We start from the raw sequence: 14227 nt of genomic DNA, 5'->3' as shown, positions 1-14227 counted from the left end.
TAGTTCTGAGACAGCTTTCAAGGTCTTTTTTGTCTTTTTCCTCCTTCCTGACTGTCACAAGACACCTGCTAGGAAGGCCGAGAGGCTGTTTCAGGGAGCCAGGAGCACCTCCTGCACTGCGCTATGAGCAATTCCCCTACCTGGGCAGAGCAGAACAGTGCTTACAGCGAAGTGGAAAAAAAGTCCTGAATTGTTTCAATACATCACCATATGCCAATTGCGATTCTACTTCCACTTAGACTAACGTTGTTCTGCAAAAAGAATGGCTTCATTATAAAAGAGTTCTGTGCAGTTTGAATTTATTTAGAATAATTAGTGTCAGGAGACAGAACTTGCTTGTTATTCTGCAATTAACCTGCCACAGAAACGTTTCCTCCTTCTTCCTCTCGCAGAGCAGCTGATAGTACAAGTGTGAGCCAAATAACTGTGTCTGCTCTGATTTCAAATGTCAGTGTTACATATTTAGTTGTGGAAAGATTTTTCCCTTGACAGATCTTAAACAATAATCATTTATATCCTGGAACTATTGTATATAAACATTCTTAAAAGCATTTGTAGTGACAAATGCTGTCACTGAACATACCAAGCCAAGTTTTTAAAGTTGAAATTGAAATCTGATCAATTTTTATCATTTCAACATAAAGAGGAAAGCAGCACAGAAACTGAACCACACCATGACAGCGCAGATGTGCCTGGGCTCTATCTCAAGTCAGGTCCTGGGCCCTCTTTTTGTTACCAGCCTGAGTGATGCACGGAGTGCAATTGAAAGATTTGTGAGGTACAAACTGGCAGAGTGGGGTCAAACTCGAAATCACTTTCAGAAGCTCCAGATGTGGTAAAGAACCTGAGATAAAATACAATGAAAGCAATTGCAAAGTAGTGTGCCTGAGAAAGTCATAATCAACTACATAAAAATAATTAATTTTACTATTCAGACAGGGACCTGAGTTATATGGGATTGCCAGATAAACACAATTATCTGTTGCTATTCTCACAAAAGAGTAAATTATATGCCCTTTTGTATGTAAGCCAAGGAAAGAGACCGGTCTGCTACACTCCACTACAAAGATGCCTCAAACGAAAAATCTCTGCTGACGCTGGGGAATTACACTCTAGAAAGACTTGATTGCTACCTGCTGATCATGTATTAATCTAATCCTTCCTGTCTTGGGCCACGTGCCTTCAGGTACCGGGCAGGATTTCTTATCCCTTGCTGCATAATTTGGCTTGATTTTTTATTTTGTTACTTGTTTGGTCCGTGGAAAGCTGGGAGTGTGCTCAGAGGGCAAAGGACTGCAGAGGAGGACTTGCTTTGGTACTTCCTTGGTATTAAATTCACTCAAACGCTTCTTGGTCCTAGGATCAGGAAATAAACCAATCCCATGAGATCTGGGATCACAGAAACATCTGCCCCTCAATCCATGCCCCTTGGCCAGCCTGGCAGAGGACCACTGGCATTACTTTGACTTACCTTTACAGCCCAGGGCAGAGGCAAACTCCTGAGAATTAAATCTAACAAATTACCAGCTGCATCACAGATTTAGACTGCTAGAGGGATGCCTTTGATCTCTCCTCATCTCCCTGTAGTTCATTATAATTATAGCTTTTGGTATTTTACTCTAAGTGGCATAGATTGTTAAGAGGATTTTAAGAAATGTTCTGTGGCTTATACTATACCAGGATAAGTGGAGTAGTGATTTTTTTTTTTTTTGACTCTTCTGGATTGAGTGCCTACTAGTGTTGTGCAGTTGTGGGACTGGCTTAGTTCAACCAATGCCAAAACTCCAGGGAACACTCTAGGCATCAGCACACACACGTGTATTCATGGCAGTGTAGGCTGGAAAGGTTGAACTGGAGCAACTAAGTGATCTTGTCAGCAGCTCAAGCAGCTACCTCCACTTCTCTAACTGCATATAAATCAAAGAACCAGCTGCGGAAAATTCTGAACACGTTCCTGTACCTGGCATGCACATCTGCCTTCCCTCTGTCTGCCTACCCAGCAGTCTGGTCTGCATCATCCAAAGGAACCAAAGAAATGGCAGCAGGAGGAGATGAAGGCACATCCCTACTATGGGGATGTAGACCTTGAGCACATTTCCATTTTATAATCCAAGGAAATGGACTTTACATTTTCTTTACACTTTTCCATTGTTTTCCCCATGTTTTCAGACTAATTTATCTACTTCAAACAAGGAATAAAATGTTTACACACTACTTAAGCCCATGAATTCAATTAGATTAATAAAGTGGAGATAAAAGACTTCCTCTCTCTTCAAAGAACAACCTAGACCACTCAGTATATACCGTAAGCACCAGATTAGAAAAAAAAAAAAAAAAAAAAAGGAAAAAGAAAAAAGAAAAAGAAGTGTTTAGTTTCTTAGTTTGGAACAGACACTTTTCTCAGTGCCCCTAGTCATCCAGCTGCTCAGCCCACTCATTCTTTATGGTCACCGAGGCCAATTTTCAATGATTTAATACAAGGTTTTACTGTGATGTTTACTGTGATAATGCTGTCTTCTGCCAAGCAAATCCCAGATTCTCCCCAGACTTCTCATGCAAAGCAAGGAAACCAAGCCTAACATCATTCTATTTATGCCTTGGTAGTACACACAGCTTTAATTCACAACTGATACAAATAACTGAGTTGTTTTTTTTTTAAGGCGTTATTAATTCAAGTTGTTCCGTTTTTAAATGCAAAAGAATTAAAGAATTCCTTAGTTCCTCCTGTAGATAAGCAAGTACAAAAATATCTGAATAGTAGGGAGTCACGTTAGCATCTGTGTTTGTACCAAGAAGCCCAGTCTGGGTTTCTACAGCAAACTAGACACAATGAGACACTGAGTGGATATTTACCATGCAGGAAACAAAACAACAACTTGAATTAGGTAAATGGCTTCAACACAAGCTGATGAGGTAAAAATTTAGACAGCATTGAAATCAGACAATAAGACATCAGACATCATGCAACTGCTCTGCTTATTGGAGCATCTTCCTCTTTGCGTAGCAGCTGGCCCTATAGGATTCAGAAGCACCCCAAAATGCAGTGGGTGCTCAGCAAGGAGTCAGATCAGCAAGGCAATGGCTTTGAGCTATGGGTAGGTGTAGCAGCTGAGCCACTCAAAGATTTTACCTCTTCTGGAAACAGTTATTGCACTCCCCATCCTCTCCACCCATCTCCTGGCTCCGTGGGCTCTGTCTGGAACTTATTATCTGAAACTGTGGTGAGCTGATTCATATCATCATACTGGCAGATAATTATTCACTTTATTTTTATGGGTTAATACCTGACAGCTTGCTGAGCTGAATCAACTCACTGAGGGATCAGAGGAGCAGCACAGGTAGGGGAAGGGAAGACGTACAGATACTAGCTTGAATGGGGACTGCCCTGCTGAGAGCCACAGCTATGCCCCCAGACAAGACTACAAAGGACAAGAGCAAGGGGGAGGTATTTAAGGTAATGAAGGAGGCAAATGACAAGAGATTACAATTTGGATTAGTAAAGGGGACTCTGGGGCATATTGTATTGCAAGCCTTTACTTAGGCTTTTAGATCAATTGTCAATAGTTCTCACAGTGCATGGTGCAGTGCACAATTTGCAAGTCCCTCAATTGGTGGTCAGGTTTGTGGACTTGTGTAAAAGCCTTCTCTCTTCTCTCCTGCTCTTTACCACAGTTAGTGGGACATACTCCTGCCTGATGCCTGCCTGAGCTCCAGGCAGATCTTGAGCGCTTGCAGAGGGCTGGAGGCTGCTCTGTGGCCTGGAGACCAGCTCCGCCATAGCTGTGAATTTTCTCTGCGCCCATGAAACCAACAGAGTCACCCTAATTCACACTAATTAAGGGCCACGTTTCAGTTTTTGTACCTGCACACTTGGCAATCAAACCCAGGTTCTCTAAGTGTAGAGCTGGAAAGTTAATTTCCTTATTTAAATAAATCTCAGCTGTGCAGATTGACTGTGAGTAAGGTGCTGGCAAATTGCTGGTAGCTAGCCTCAGCCGACCCCTGCAGTTTCTTATAGACTTTCATGAAATATAGTCCTTATCAAATCTAAAATTTGGATTCCTCAGACTTAAATCAATTAATGAATAAGACACTTAAAAAAATTTCAACTCGAGCAGTCTGGAATCTTTACTGACATGTTCCTAATTCTGAACATTCATTAATTTTCTTGGAAGAAGGCAAATACGAGCTGTGAAGCATTATTTGTACATATTCTTGAGAATGAGACAAATATGTTGATCATTCCTGAGCTAATCGAAAAAACATTAAAAATTCACTCCACACTCATCATTTTAATTATGTAAGTCAACAATGAGTTCTTTTAAACGTGTTTTATAATAAGTTTCTACTTATGTGATATGAAAAGGGAAATTAAAGCTAAATATTTTATAATTTGCAATGATAAGGGAAGATTTTAATGTTAATTCAACACGTTTCAGGAATAACTCAGAAAATCATGCTATGAATACAAAAATATATGTAAACCAAAAGGGTCAAAAAATATGAAAACACTTTCATTTTACTTTTTTTTCACATTCAATGGTGAGTTCTGTCTAAACCCTTAAGTATCATATTCATAACCTTGCTGTCCATTTTTTAATAAGTGGATTTCCATAAAGATTAGAAATTAATCTAACATGACTTTCACCCAATATGCTTAACTGCTGGAGGCAGCAAAAATCACCTATCCAGACCTAATAAAGAAAGTTTTTTCAATTTAAATATACATTGCATTTAATAAGCTTGCATGATAATTTCAACAATGTTCCTGAGCTTTTTAAATTACCTTCCTACTGTGTCCTGGAGACAACTCTGTTCCAGCTTTCATTTTCAGCAACTGACTTTATTAATATAAAATTTTACACCATTAAAAAGTCCCAAAATTTCAAGTTTTGAAAGTTTTAGAGGCACTCAAGCTATTTTTTTCCAGTGAAACCTAATGGAAAGCTGTCCTCACTGGTTACCTGGCAGAGTGCAGTACAGACGTTTAATGTGGATACCAAGTTTTACAAACCTGTGATAAGAAAACATGCTATTTTTATGGCACAGAAGGTGCCTCCTCCAGCAAACAGAAATGGGGTTTCTGTGTGCAGGAGGCATCAAACGTGCATTCCTGAGCAATTTCTGCTACATGTTCTCCCTGTCCTTCACACTACTGATCAACACTTCACAGGAACTTGTGTGAAATTTGGTAAAATCGAAAAAAATCAGTGTGACAGGTCATCACTGAATGATGGACAACCGTTTGTAGCAAAAAAATAGCCTCTGCTGTCAGAATACTAAACCAACACGCACAGTCCTGACTTGTATTTATGCACACAGCACAGTTTACCTACTTTAATGTAAATTTAAAGATGATAGTGCTCCAAAGGATTTCATGTGATAATCTCTAGCCCATACTTTTTCCAAATTCAATTATAACTGACATCCCTTAAAAAGCTCCCAGCAACAGAGGACCTACAACAGCACCGAGTAATCCATACCATCATCAGACTGCCCTGACAAATATTTTCTCTATCTAAACTTCACTTTTTTGCTGCAATACTTCTTGTCCTTTTCTCCATGGATCATATGCTTACATCTGATAATGGAATTAAATATTAAAGGTTAATATTTTTAATTTATTTTTTAATTTAATTTTTAATAATTGCTGGGATATTATTACCATAATATCATAATAATTATCATATTATCATAATATCCCAGCAATTTGTGCATTTTGGATTTATTTTATTTGAGTGACTTCAAAGCAACACATTAATATTAATTATATGAACACTAAAACTATTGCATGGAATTTATTTTCACACACACCTCCAAAAGCATTTCCACAACCATTTCCAAGGATTTTGCTCTTGGACTAAGTTGGACATGTGCCCATCCCAGTAAAAGGCACAAAGATTCAGATTCACCTTACCCAACTTGTGACATCTGTATCTGAAATAGTTTATAGTTTAATAGTTTATGGAAAATCCAGATCAAGTTCAGAATAGCAAAAATATGTCTTTCCAGTAGTTTTATTAACACATTAACACACAACATTCACATATTTCTACCAAAGGTTAAACTTCTCCACACATTGTTTCATTTTAAACGTTTTCACTGCACATTTTATGCAGTGAACCTTTTTGGCATGCTGCTACACAGATATCCAACTCCCTTTCTTATCTTCTTAGCAGAGTCCACAACACACAAAATTAAACCACTGGAACTAAAATGACATACCCTCGCTGTTTGTTACTCACGATGTTTTGCCATCAATCTAGTGCTGGTTTTAATTGCTTTCCAGAAATAATCCTACCATCATCTCACTGAACTTGGGTGTAATGCATTAAGTACTCTATAAATAGCGATTCTGGCTTCGAGTATGAATGTCGCCATTAGCATTATTGTGTACTTCTAAATATATGAATGTAATTTGATTAAAAAAAAGCCATGTAATATAACTTCTGATAATATTATACCTATTCTGAAAGTGTCTTTTCCGCACTGGGGATCCTCAATGTGCTTGAAAATTTACTTCTGTGAAAAGTAATCAGCGAGCAGATAGAAAGGTCCAAGAGGCAGTTACAGCAGAGGCAGGGGGGAAACAGCAGAAAAACTTTTTCCCTTTCTTGGATCTTTTATCACACTTCTTTTTTTTCAGCTTTATTTTTCATCTGATGAAGAATATTTTCTTCCTGATCCAAATCCAATTTGTATACATAGAAAACCTCACCCTTTATTGATTTCACTGTGGTTAAAAATGGTATTTTTACAGTGCAAAAATCTAATCAATACAATCTTATGAATCTGGACTGGTAATGGTAAACACACTAACAGATATTTCATTTCAGGGAGCCAAATTGATACTCCTGAAAAGAATTACTCATTTGCCACTGGGTATATCTCTGTTTACCCAGCCACAGTATTGGCGTAAAGCAGAATACAATTACGCTGTGCTTGACACAAAGGAGACTTAAGCTGCAGAACCTGTCTCCTCCTTAGAGATGATACAGGTTGGTAGGTCAGATAAAGCCTTTGTGGGAAATGTTTAAAATAAATGAAGAGAAGTGCAACCTAATAGCAAGGCAGATTAGACTGACACAAGGGTGAGGAGAACCACACAGTACTCTGACCAGCACTCTTTTTTTTTAATACCCTGTTTCCCAAGTAAATGTTTCCTTGTCAATTTTAGTCCTGTTTTATAATTTGTCTCCACTATTTGACTTCAACTTGTACATGTTGTAAAGCAGCGAAATTACAGTCGTCACTGGAGAATCATACTCTGACTAATAAGCTCTGAGATCCTTTGCAACATACTGAGAACCACAAAAGGAAATGCCTCACAATGTCACCTTGACACTAGGAGACTAGTAAGAAAAAGCAGTCCAGAACGATCTATCCTGAGCAATAATGAATGAGATGAAGGCTATGAAAGCTTTGCCTTTGTGTCCACTCACAGAGGAAAATGCAATCCCCAGTTCCTTGGGCCATAAAGCAGTTGTATAGGGAAATAAGCGTAAGTGAAGGACTGATAAGAAACAGGATGGGCACAAGGCAATATACGATAACGATGAGAAATATGGAGAGCAACCAAATGGTTTTGTAGGGAAAAAGGAAATGAGCAAAGAGATAGCTCAGTAGGTACATTTAATAAAGCTTCTTCACAGGCACAGCACCAAATGAAAACACAGATTTTGAGACAGCTAATTTCAGCAAAGGTTCATAAGATTGCCCGAGTGGATCAGGGTACATCTTTATACAAGCACCAGGTCTTTCGTGATGCACAGAAGTATTAACACAAAATGTGTCTCTGCTCATGGCATAAAGTTTCCACAATTATTTAATAGTAAATTTGATTAGTAATATTCAGTGAAGTAGTAATGATTTATTTAAGCACTGTTTGCAAAGAGAAGGCACCATCTTTAATTCACTGGCTTACTGGCCAACCTTGGAATACGAGTCAATTCACAAAATTGCCCCAGTGAGTGCTTGCCTCACCCAGGCCATGTGTTCTGTATAGTAGGGGTATCTACTGACTTCAGCAATGAAGATATATTTTACTTATAATACCTCCAAAAGGTTCGGCACTGATCCTTTTTCTCAATATATTGCAGAAACATCTATCCTGATACACCTGTGTAAAGGCAATGGCAGCCCAAAAGCAGCACAGCCTTGTTGACCAAACCAGACACAGAGCTGGCCCCATGAAGGAAAGGGGACAATGGTTTGAAGAACTGAAATCTATATGTCAGGATGGGTGTTTTCAAAAGGCCATGCATTCATTTTCACAACTTTTTTTTTTTTTTTTTCAGTGAAGAGCCAGATTTTATCAACAGACAGAAATAATAGATTGAGTAAAACAAGTCTTAGGAATATAGGAATATTGTGTTCCCAACAAACAATTTGTACCACAGCAAAAGATTAAGAGGAAAAATCAAAGGCCATTACCAGCTTCTGAGCAGCACCTCAGTTTCACAATCACAAATAAAAATCAACTGAAGAGGCTGGAATTGCCTCCTTTATTTTTAGCACAAATGAAGAGTTTCTTGGGCATATTTAATAGCCAAATGTACCAAGTCCTTCCAACAGAAGCTGGGAATGCAGCCTCAATTAGCACAAGTCATACAGTGCTCAACAACTTACTATCAACCCTAGTTACATGGGCAAAGAGGAGACAATTCTATGTTCATTGCCGTGTTTGTGAAGATGAGTGCAGAGATGAAGCAGCTTCCAGCAAATAAACTGTAACTTCCTCTGTGTCAGCATCACAAACAGAAATAGCAACATGCATCTGGCAGCTGCTGTTCTGCTTTGTTGCTGCTAAAGTGAAGATGCAGCTCATGACTTGCATTTTTCAGGCACCAGGAAGAAGCAGCACACTGTGCGGGTAACTGTGGATTTTAAGGGAGAGCTGCCTTCCTACTCAGCATCCCTGGCACAACTGCAGTAGTGCTTTGTAGATATTAAGAACTGTAAGAGTGGCTTTCATTATTTAGCTCTCCCCTCTGTGCTATACGTATTTTTCACTAACTCATCACTTCTCCCACTTTCCTCCTTGCCCATGCAAACACATCTTTGCTGAGGCAGCCCCGTCATCCCCAGGCATGAGGAGCTCCAAGGGAAGTGGCCCCTCCACTTCTGCTTCTTGCTCAGCACAGCTGCCAGGTGCATAGCCTGACTGTTTGGTAGTGAGGAGCACGGGTGACCAGAGATGGAGCTGAAAATAAAATGTATCCTGTGAACAATCTGTTTTCTGTTGTCCATCAGAAAATGATTTTGGATCACAAGGTCACAGATAACATTTTAATAATCTGTTTGTAAAATTGCCAGAGCTTCCTAAATTGAAGAGCAACGTGCCTGAAGGTATGCTGCAGCTACAATACACAAGGAGTTTTTGCTAAAAAAACTCCTAAAAGGAGTTTAGAGCCCTAAAAGGGTCTTGCATAATTACAGCAAGCCTAATTTTATTTAAAAAGTGTTACTTGAGCCTAAACATTTAAGTAAAATGCCCTCCCCTTCCGGCCCCACCTTCCCAGGTGCCCTTACACAACAGGTTTGAGGCCCTGGAGCTCGACAGACCAGTAGCTGAGGAAGAGGTAGCAAGTGTTCCCAGGAGGATGCCTAGGGCGAGGAGGTCGATTCCACGCCTCAGGACTGCCTCCACCAAGAAAGACAGAAGGGTTATTGTTGTTGGAGACTCTATTCTTAGGGGAACAGAGGGCCCTATTTGTCAGCCTGACTCTACCCGTAGGGAAGTCTGCTGCCTCCCTGGGGCCAGGGTCAGGGACGTTGCCAGGAAGCTTCCTAACCTGGTACGCCCCTCTGATTATTATCCTCTTTTGATAGTCCAGGCGGGCAGTGACAACATTGAAGAGAGAAGCCTGAAGGCTATCAAACGAGACTTTAGGGGGCTGGGATGGTTAGTGGATGGAGCGGGAGTGCAGGTGGTGCTTTCATTCACCCCTACGGTGGCAGGGAGGGGTACAGAGAGGACACAGAAAGCCCACCTGTTAAACACGTGGCTCTGGGGCGGGTGCCAACGCAGAAATCTTGGGTTTTTCGACCATGGGGCACTTTACTCAGCACCTGGCCTGATGGCCCCAGACGGGTCCCTATCTTTTAGGGGAAAAAGGATCCTGGGCCAGGAGCTGGCAGGGCTCATTGAGAGGGCTTTAAACTAGGTAAGAAGGGGGATGGGGCTGAAGCAAGGATTGTTGGGGCTGTGCCAGGGGGAACAATGGCAAGGCTGGAGGATAAGGTAATGGCCCAGCTGAAGTGCATCTACACCAATGCACGCAGCATGGGTAACAAACAGGAGGAGCTGGAAGCCATCGTGCAGCAGGCAGGCTACGACTTGGTTGCCAGCACGGAAACGTGGTGGGACCAGTCTCATGACTGGAGTGCTGCAATGCCTGGCTATAAGCTCTTCAGAAGGGACAGGCAGCACAGAAGGGGTGGTGGTGTGGCTCTCTATATTAGAGAGTCTTTCGATGTTGTAGAACTCGAGGCTGGGAATGACAAGGTTGAGTCCCTTTGGGTTAGGATCGGCAGGGACAACAAGGCTAGTATCCTGGTTGGGGTCTGCTATAGACCGCCAAACCAGGATGAGGAGACGGATGAGGAGTTCTACAGGCAGCTGACAGAAGTTACGAAATCTTCAGCGCTTGTACTCGTGGGGGACTTCAACTTCCCTGACATATCCTGGAAGCACAACACAGCCCTGAGAAAGCAGTCTAGGAGGTTTCTGGAGAGCATGGAAGATAACTTCCTGACGCAGCTGGTTAGTGAACCTACCAGGGGTGGTGCCCCGCTAGACCTTCTCTTCACAAACAGAGAAGGACTGGTGGAGGACGTGATTGTCGGGAGCTGTCTTGGGCAGAGTGACCACGAAATAGTGGAGTTCACTATTCTTGGCGAGGCCAGGAAGGGGACCAGTAAAACCGCTGTATTGGACTTTCGGAGGGCTGACTTTGAGCTGCTCAGGACGCTAGTTGGTAGAATCCCTTGGGAGGCGGTTCTGAAGGGCAGAGGGGTCCAGGAAGGCTGGGCGCTCTTCAAGAGGGAAATCTTAATGGCGCAGGAATGGTCTGTCCCCACGTGCCCAAAGACGAGCTGGCGGGGAAGAAGACCAGCCTGGCTCAACAGAGAATTGTGGCTTGATCTTAGGAGAAAAAAGAGGGTTTATAATCTTTGGAAAAGAGGGCAGGCCACTAGGGAGGACTATAAGGATGTAGCGAGGCTGTGCAGGGACAAAATTAGGAAGGCCAAAGATCATCTGGAGCTCAATCTGGCTACTGCCGTTAAAGATAACAAGAAATGTTTTTATAAATATATCAACACAAAAAGGAGGACTAAGGAGAATCTCCATCCTTTACTGGATGCGGGGGGAAACTTAGTTACAAGAGATGAGGAAAAGGCGGAGGTACTTAATGCCTTCTTCGCCTCAGTCTTTAGCGGCAAAACCGGTTATTCTCTGGATACCCAGTACCCTGAGCTGGTGGAAAGGAATGGGGAGCAGGATGTGGCCCTCACTATCCACGAAGAAATGGTTGGTGACCTGCTATGGCACTTGGATGTGCACAAGTTGATGGGGCTGAATGGGATCCACCCAAGGGTACTGAGAGAACTGGCAGAGGAGCTGGCCAAGCCACTTTCCATCATTTATCAGCAGTCCTGGCTATCGGGGGAGGTCCCAGTTGACTGGCAGCTAGCAAACGTGATGCCCATCTACAAGAAGGGCCGGAGGGCAGACCTGGGAAACTACAGGCCTGTCAGTTTGACCTCAGTGCCAGGGAAGCTCATGGAGCAGATCCTCTTGAGAGTCATCACGCAGCACTTGCAGAGGAAGCAGGTGATCAGGCCCAGTCAGCATGGATTTATGACAGGCAGGTCCTGCTTGACGAACCTGATCTCCTTCTGTGACAAAGTGACGCGCTGGGTGGATGAGGGAAAGGCTGTGGATGTGGTCTACCTTGACTTCAGCAAGGCTTTTGACACCGTCTCCCACAGCATTCTCCTCAAGAAACTGGCTGCTCTTGGCTTGGACTGGCGCACGCTTCATTGGGTTAGAAACTGGCTGGATAGTTGGGCCCAAAGAGATGTGGTGAATGGAGTCAAGTCCAGTTGGAGGCCAGTCACTAGTGGCGTTCCCCAGGGCTCGGTGCTGCGGCCGGTCTTCTTTAATATCTTCATCGATGATCTGGACGAGGGCATTGAGTGCACCCTCAGTAAGTTTGCAGATGACACCAAGCTAAGTGCATGTGTCGATCTGCTTGAGGGTAGGAAGGCTCTACAGGAGGATCTGGATAGGCTGCACTGATGGGCTGAGGTCAACTGCATGAAGTTTAACAAGGCCAAGTGCTGGGTCCTGCACCTGGGGCGCAATAACCCCAAGCAGAGCTACAGGCTGGGAGAGGAATGGTTGGAGAGCTGCCAGGCAGAGAAGGACCTGGGAGTGATGGTGGATAGTCAGCTGAATATGAGCCAGCAGTGTGCTCAGGTGGCCAAGAAGGCCAACGGCATCCTGGCTTGTATCAGGAACAGTGTGACCAGCAGGGCTAGGGAGGTGATCGTCCCCCTGTACTCGGCTCTGGTGAGGCCGCACCTCGAGTACTGTGTTCAGTTTTGGGCCCCTCGCTACAAGAAGGACATCGAGGTGCTTGAGCGGGTACAGAGAAGGGCAACGAAGCTGGTGAGGGGCCTGGAGAACAAGTCCTACGAGGAGCGGCTGAGGGAGCTGGGCTTGTTCAGCCTGGAGAAGCGGAGGCTCAGGGGTGACTTTATTGCTCTTTACAGATACCTTAAAGGAGGCTGTAGTGAGGTGGGGGTTGGTCTATTCTCCCACGTGCCTGGTGACAGGACGAGGGGGAATGGGCTAAAGTTGCGCCAGGGGAGTTTTAGGCTGGATGTTAGGAAGAAATTCTTTACTGAGAGGGTTGTGAGGCATTGGAATGGGCTGCCCAGGGAAGTGGTGGAGTCACCATCCCTGGAAGTCTTTAAAAGATGTTTAGACGTAGAGCTTAGGGATATGGTTTAGTGGGGACTGTTAGTGTTAGGTCAGAGGTTGGACTCGATGATCTTGAGGTCTCTTCCAACCTAGAAATTCTGTGATTCTGTGATTCTGTGAAAAATCCTTGCTTAAAGAGGGCAGAGACCAGGAATTCCTTAGACGTCTACATATATTAACCTTGCAACAATCTACACAATCAAAAAGCTTAAAAATGCAATATGCAGGAGAAAAGAAGGTTTCCATAATTTTTACTTCTATCAATAGCAATTTTTTATTTTCAAAGGTAAATTAAACTTACAGAAAGTCTGCTGGATAAGTGTATTGAAATGCAGCATCTATTTTTGTAGAACTCTTACCATGACAATAAAAAAAAACATTTTAAATACCTGCTTTTCAGGGACCTATGCAACACATTTTGCATAATAAACGTTCTGAAATTCACTGAAGGACAAAAACTCTAGCTGTCCTAGTGTGTTTTTGTGCTCTTGCTCTAGTAAATCCCATCTGTGCTTTTCCAGCTGTGAAGAAGAGAAGCTGTCTCCTGCTACGAGCTCCTTTCTTTCAATGCTAGTGGCATTGGTAACTTGTCAGTTTAATCACTGGACTTGGCTTAGCAAATCAAAAGTTGAAGATTTTATAAGAGATAGTGCTCTCTTGTCCACCTAGGCCTTTTTATTTTCCCTCCGCTATAGCATATACAGCAGCAGCAGAAGCTTCCTACAACTTCCTTACTTTATAAAAGTTTTTGTGGAGCATGATTCTTTCATATTCATAATCTCCATCTTGATATTTGCTTGCATAGAGTGTTCTCATAAGTCCTTCCCATATGATATCCTGTCAGTTGTTTTACTACAAAATAGATTTTTGTATTAGATGGACTACCACGTAGGTGATAAATATGCGATGCACAAAAGGATGCAGGCACCTAACTACAACTTTAAGTGTCTAAATCCAAAATTTTTGCTCAGTTTACCTCAATCTGGATATGCTTAAAACACTTTGGCACTTGAACTGCTACTAAAATCCCACATATTTTCCATGTTTTCCTACTAGATGAACACCTAACTAAGATTATACAGCCTTGTTTCAATCTCTCTAGTTTCACAGTCCACAAGATCCTTACAAAGTTGTTGTCTATAGCTCCTAATCAGTGTTACCCTCAAAACAGATCTACTGGATTAAGCCTAGCACAAAACATACTGAGGTTGAAATTTCTTGCGCACAATGGACTAC

The 14227-nt window shown here is 42.4% G+C and overlaps 1 protein-coding gene across 5 annotated transcripts in view; it reads right to left on the bottom strand.

Annotated features, from left to right (window-relative positions):
• The window catches only part of TENM1 (teneurin transmembrane protein 1), a 1172023-nt gene that overhangs the window by 104896 nt on the left and 1052900 nt on the right, over nt 1–14227 (bottom strand). The window lies entirely within an intron of this gene.

The sequence above is a fragment of the Aythya ferina genome, assembly GCF_964211825.1.
Source record: "Aythya ferina genome assembly, chromosome: 13".
Lineage (NCBI taxonomy): Eukaryota > Metazoa > Chordata > Aves > Anseriformes > Anatidae > Aythya > Aythya ferina.
Note: the sequence above shows the minus strand (reverse complement) of the source record. Positions and strands in the feature narration are given on the sequence as shown.